The 6,000-nt window shown below is 47.1% G+C and overlaps 1 protein-coding gene across 16 annotated transcripts in view; it reads left to right on the top strand.

The window, feature by feature from the left end:
- The window catches only part of LOC139383183 (amyloid beta (A4) precursor-like protein 2), a 159,263-nt gene that overhangs the window by 36,701 nt on the left and 116,562 nt on the right, over positions 1-6,000 (top strand). The window lies entirely within an intron of this gene.

The following is a 6,000-nucleotide window of genomic DNA, read 5'->3' as shown; positions in this document are numbered from 1 at the left end:
TCTCTCTCTCTCTCTCCTGTCTCTCTCTCTCTCGCTGTCTCTCTCTCTCGCTGTCTCTCTCTCTCGCTGTCTCTCTCTCTCGCTGTCTCTCTCTCTCGCTGTCTCTCTCTCTCTCGCTGTCTCTCTCGCTGTCTCTCTCGCTGTCTCTCTCTCTCGCTGTCTCTCTCGCTGTCTCTCTCTCTCTCGCTGTCTCTCTCTCTCGCGGTCTCTCTCTCTCTTGCCTGTCTCCTCTGTCTCTCTCGCCTGTCTCCCCTGTCTCCTCTGTATCCCCTCTCTCTGTATCCCCTCTCTCTCTATCCCCTCTCTCTGTCTCCCCTCTCTCTGTCTCCCCTCTCTCTGTCTCCCCTCTCTCTGTCTCCCCTCTCTCTGTCTCCCCTCTCTCTGTCTCCCCTCTCTCTGTCTGTTTCTCTCCTGTCTCTCTGTCTCTGTCTCCACTTGAGAAGGTCGACATTCCCCATCACACAGCCAGCTCTGATCCCCAAAATCCCCTTGATTCCATTCTCTGCCTTGGCAACATTATATACACACACACACACACACACACACACACACACACACACACGCTCCACTCTGTGCTAGAGACCCCTGCCCTTCCAGCACAGAGAGGCCTTTAGTAACTGAACAGACAGACCATGACTATTCTAATCAGGATAATGTGATCAGACAGACGACAGACAGACCATGACTATTCTAATCAGGATAATGTGATCAGACAGACGACAGACAGACCATGACTACTCTAATCAGGATAATGTGATCAGACAGACCATGACTATTCTAATCAGGATAATGTGATCAGACAGACGACAGACAGACCATGACTACTCTAATCAGGATAATGTGATCAGGCAGACGACAGACAGACCATGACTACTCTAATCAGGATAATGTGATGTTACAGACAGACAGACGTCTAGCTGGTTTAGGTTTCTGATTGAGGTAATGAAGAGAAGAACTGTGGGTTGTGGTATAAGAGATGAACTGTGGGTTGAGGTATAAGAGATGGCGAGAGAGGAGAGAAATGCCGTGAAGATGTTAGGGGTCAGTCTTCCCTGAGTGGTGAGATAAAGAAGTTTGAGGGTTTTGTAAAGCCTGTAAAGGAACATTGTAGAGTTGAGGTGTTTCTGCTGAACTCATTGTCCTATTTAGCCTGGGTCCCTGAGAGACCGTTATTGTTGTCCTATTTAGCCTGGGTCCCTGAGAGACCGTTGAACTCATTGTCCTATTTAGCCTGGGTCCCTGAGAGACCGTTATTGTTGTCCTATTTAGCCTGGGTCCCTGAGAGACCGTTATTGTTGTCCTATTTAGCCTGGGTCCCTGAGAGACCGTTATTGTTGTCCTATTTAGCCTGGGTCCCTGAGAGACTGTTGAACTCATTGTCCTATTTAGCCTGGGTCCCTGAGAGACCGTTATTGTTGTCCTATTTAGCCTGGGTCCCTGAGAGACCGTTATTGTTGTCCTATTTAGCCTGGGTCCCTGAGAGACTGTTGAACTCATTGTCCTATTTAGCCTGGGTCCCTGAGAGACCGTTATTGTTGTCCTATTTAGCCTGGGTCCCTGAGAGACCGTTATTGTTGTCCTATTTAGCCTGGGTCCCTGAGAGACCGTTATTGTTGTCCTATTTAGCCTGGGTCCCTGAGAGACCGTTATTGTTGTTGTATTTAGCCTGGGTCCCTGAGAGACCGTTATTGTTGTCCTATTTAGCCTGGGTCCCTGAGAGACCGTTATTGTTGTCCTATTTAGCCTGGGTCCCTGAGAGACCGTTGAACTCATTGTCCTATTTAGCCTGGGTCCCTGAGAGACCGTTATTGTTGTCCTATTTAGCCTGGGTGCCTGAGAGACCGTTATTGTTGTCCTATTTAGCCTGGGTCCCTGAGAGACCGTTGAACTCATTGTCCTATTTAGCCTGGGTCCCTGAGAGACCGTTATTGTTCTATTTAGCCTGGGTCCCGGAGAGACCGTTATTGTTGTCCTATTTAGCCTGGGTCCCTGAGAGACTGTTGAACTCATTGTCCTATTTAGCCTGGGTCCCTGAGAGACCGTTATTGTTGTCCTATTTAGCCTGGGTCCCTGAGAGACCGTTATTGTTGTCCTATTTAGCCTGGGTCCCTGAGAGACCGTTATTGTTGTCGTATTTAGCCTGGGTCCCTGAGAGACCGTTATTGTTGTCCTATTTAGCCTGGGTCCCTGAGAGACCGTTATTGTTGTCCTATTTAGCCTGGGTCCCTGAGAGACCGTTGAACTCATTGTCCTATTTAGCCTGGGTCCCTGAGAGACCGTTATTGTTGTCCTATTTAGCCTGGGTCCCTGAGAGACCGTTATTGTTGTCCTATTTAGCCTGGGTCCCTGAGAGACCGTTGAACTCATTGTCCTATTTAGCCTGGGTCCCTGAGAGACCGTTATTGTTGTCCTATTTAGCCTGGGTCCCGGAGAGACCGTTATTGTTGTCCTATTTAGCCTGGGTCCCTGAGAGACCATTATTGTTGTCGTATTTAGCCTGGGTCCCTGAGAGACCGTTATTGTTGTCCTATTTAGCCTGGGTCCCTGAGAGACCGTTATTGTTGTCCTATTTAGCCTGGGTCCCTGAGAGACCGTTATTGTTGTCCTATTTAGCATGGGTCCCTGAGAGACTGTTGAACTCATTGTCCTATTTAGCCTGGGTCCCTGAGAGACCGTTATTGTTGTCCTATTTAGCCTGGGTCCCTGAGAGACCGTTATTGTTGTCCTATTTAGCCTGGGTCCCTGAGAGACCGTTATTGTTGTCCTATTTAGCCTGGGTCCCTGAGAGACCGTTATTGTTGTTGTATTTAGCCTGGGTCCCTGAGAGACCGTTATTGTTGTCCTATTTAGCCTGGGTCCCTGAGAGACCGTTATTGTTGTCCTATTTAGCCTGGGTCCCTGAGAGACCGTTGAACTCATTGTCCTATTTAGCCTGGGTCCCTGAGAGACCGTTATTGTTGTCCTATTTAGCCTGGGTCCCTGAGAGACCGTTATTGTTGTCCTATTTAGCCTGGGTCCCTGAGAGACCGTTGAACTCATTGTCCTATTTAGCCTGGGTCCCTGAGAGACCGTTATTGTTCTATTTAGCCTGGGTCCCGGAGAGACCGTTATTGTTGTCCTATTTAGCCTGGGTCCCTGAGAGACTGTTGAACTCATTGTCCTATTTAGCCTGGGTCCCTGAGAGACCGTTATTGTTGTCCTATTTAGCCTGGGTCCCTGAGAGACCGTTATTGTTGTCCTATTTAGCCTGGGTCCCTGAGAGACCGTTATTGTTGTCCTATTTAGCCTGGGTCCCTGAGAGACCGTTATTGTTGTCGTATTTAGCCTGGGTCCCTGAGAGACCGTTATTGTTGTCCTATTTAGCCTGGGTCCCTGAGAGACCGTTATTGTTGTCCTATTTAGCCTGGGTCCCTGAGAGACCGTTGAACTCATTGTCCTATTTAGCCTGGGTCCCTGAGAGACCGTTATTGTTGTCCTATTTAGCCTGGGTCCCTGAGAGACCGTTATTGTTGTCCTATTTAGCCTGGGTCCCTGAGAGACCGTTGAACTCATTGTCCTATTTAGCCTGGGTCCCTGAGAGACCGTTATTGTTGTCCTATTTAGCCTGGGTCCCGGAGAGACCGTTATTGTTGTCCTATTTAGCCTGGGTCCCTGAGAGACTGTTGAACTCATTGTCCTATTTAGCCTGGGTCCCTGAGAGACCGTTATTGTTGTCCTATTAACCTGGGTCCATGAGAGACCGTTATTGTTGTCCTATTTAGCCTGGGTCCCTGAGAGACCGTTATTGTTGTCCTATTTAGCCTGGGTCCCTGAGAGACCGTTATTGTTGTCGTATTTAGCCTGGGTCCCTGAGAGACCGTTATTGTTGTCCTATTTAGCCTGGGTCCCTGAGAGACTTCTGAACTCATTGTCCTATTTAGCCTGGGTCCCTGAGAGACCGTTATTGCTGAACTCATTGTCCTATTTAGCCTGGGTCCCTGAGAGACCGTTATTGTTGTCGTATTTAGCCTGGGTCCCTGAGAGACCGTTATTGTTGTCCTATTTAGCCTGGGTCCCTGAGAGACTTCTGAACTCATTGTCCTATTTAGCCTGGGTCCCTGAGAGACCGTTATTGCTGAACTCATTGTCCTATTTAGCCTGGGTCCCTGAGAGACCGTTATTGTTGCCGCTATTTTAGTCAACATCTGGCACGGTGATGTCAGGAACATAATCGGCTTTGGGCCACGTGTACCGTAAGCCTGGATAGAGAGGGAGGGAGAGGGAGAGAGAGAGAGAGAGGGGGGGAGAGTGTGTGGGGGACAGAGGTAGCCCACAGCCATGTACCTGGCAAACACTAAAAACTATCCCTCTCTCTCTTTCTCTCTCTTCCTTCCCCTCTATTTCTCTTCCTCCCTCTGTCCCTATCTTCCTCTCTCTCTCCCTCCCTCTCTCTCTCCCTGCCTGAATGAACAAACCCTCCCAGCTCTCATTTCCTCTCAGCCTTCTTTTCATTCTTTCTCCTCTCCTCCTCCCAAAACTATCTTCACTCACGGAAGCACTCAACTCTTTCTCCCTCATCTGTGCTTCCTTTCCCTCTCTGTCTCTGTGTGCGTCTGTGCGTCTGTGCGTCTCTGTGTCTCTGTGTCTCTGTGTCTCTGTGTCTCTGTGTCTCTGTGTCTCTGTGTCTCTGCGTCTCTGTGCGTCTCTGTGCGTCTCTGTGTCTCTGTCTCTGTCTGTTATTTCTGTTTTGCTCTTATGTTTCTTTAGATTAGCCAAGGAGGCTAAAAAGATCATATGCATCGCTCTCTCTCTCGCTCTCAAAAGTTTGGGTCAGTAACAGTGGTCAGGTATTCTGCCACGGTGTACTCTCTGTTTAGGGCCAAATAGCATTCTAGTTTGCTCTGTTTTTTTGTTAATTCTTTCCAATGTGTCAAGTAATTCTCATGATTTGGTTGGGTCTAATTGTGCTGTTGTCCTGGGGCTCTGTAGGGTGTGTTTGTGTTTGTGAACAGAGCCCCAGGACCAGCTTGCTTAGGGGACTCTTCTCCAAGTTCATCTCTCTGTAGGTGATGGCTTTGTTATGGAAGGTTTGGGAATCGTTTCCTTTTAGGTCGTTGTAGAATTTAATGTCTCTTTTCTGGATTTTGATAATTAGTGGGTATCGGCCTAATTCTGCTCTGCATGCATTATTTGGTGTTCTACGTTGTACACGGGATATTTTTGCAGAATTCTGCATGCATAGTCTCAATTTGGTGTTCGTCCCATTTTGTGAAGTCTTGGTTGGTGAGCGGACCCCAGACCTCACAACCATAAAGGGCAATGGGCTCTATGACTGATTCAAGTATTTTTAGCCAGATCCTAATTGGTATGTTGAATTTTATGTTCCTTTTGATGGCGTAGAAGGCCCTTCTTGCCTTGTCTCTCAGATCGTTCACAGCTTTGTGGAAGTTACCTCTGGTGCTGATGTTTAGGCCGAGGTATGTAGTTATAGTTTTAGTGTACTATATACTATATGTAGTTATAGTACAGTGCCTTGCGAAAGTATTCGGCCCCCTTGAACTTTGCAACCTTTTGCCACGTTCCAGGCTTCAAACATAAAGATATAAAACTGTATTTTTTTGTGAAGAATCAACAACAAGTGGGACACAATCATGAAGTGGAACGACATTTATTGGATATTTAAAACCTTTTTAACAAATCAAAAACTGAAAAATTGGGCGTGCAAAATTATCTCAGATTTTCCTAGCCTAGCATAGCATTTTGTCCAGCTAGCAGCAGGTAACTTGGTCACGGAAATCAGAAAAGCAAATCAATCAAATTAAATAGTTTACCTTTGATGAGCTTCGGATGTTTTCACTCAGGAGACTCCCAGTTAGATAGCAAATGTTCCTTTTTTCCAAAAATATTATTTTTGTAGGCGAAATCGCTCCGTTTGTTCTTCACGTTTGGCTGAGAAATCGACCGGAAATTACGGTCACGAAAATGCCGAAAAATATTCAAAATTAGCTCCATAATATCGAC

The sequence above is a fragment of the Oncorhynchus clarkii genome, chromosome 24 (genome assembly GCF_045791955.1).
Source record: "Oncorhynchus clarkii lewisi isolate Uvic-CL-2024 chromosome 24, UVic_Ocla_1.0, whole genome shotgun sequence".
In the NCBI taxonomy this organism is placed as follows: domain Eukaryota; kingdom Metazoa; phylum Chordata; class Actinopteri; order Salmoniformes; family Salmonidae; genus Oncorhynchus; species Oncorhynchus clarkii.
Note: the sequence above shows the minus strand (reverse complement) of the source record. Positions and strands in the feature narration are given on the sequence as shown.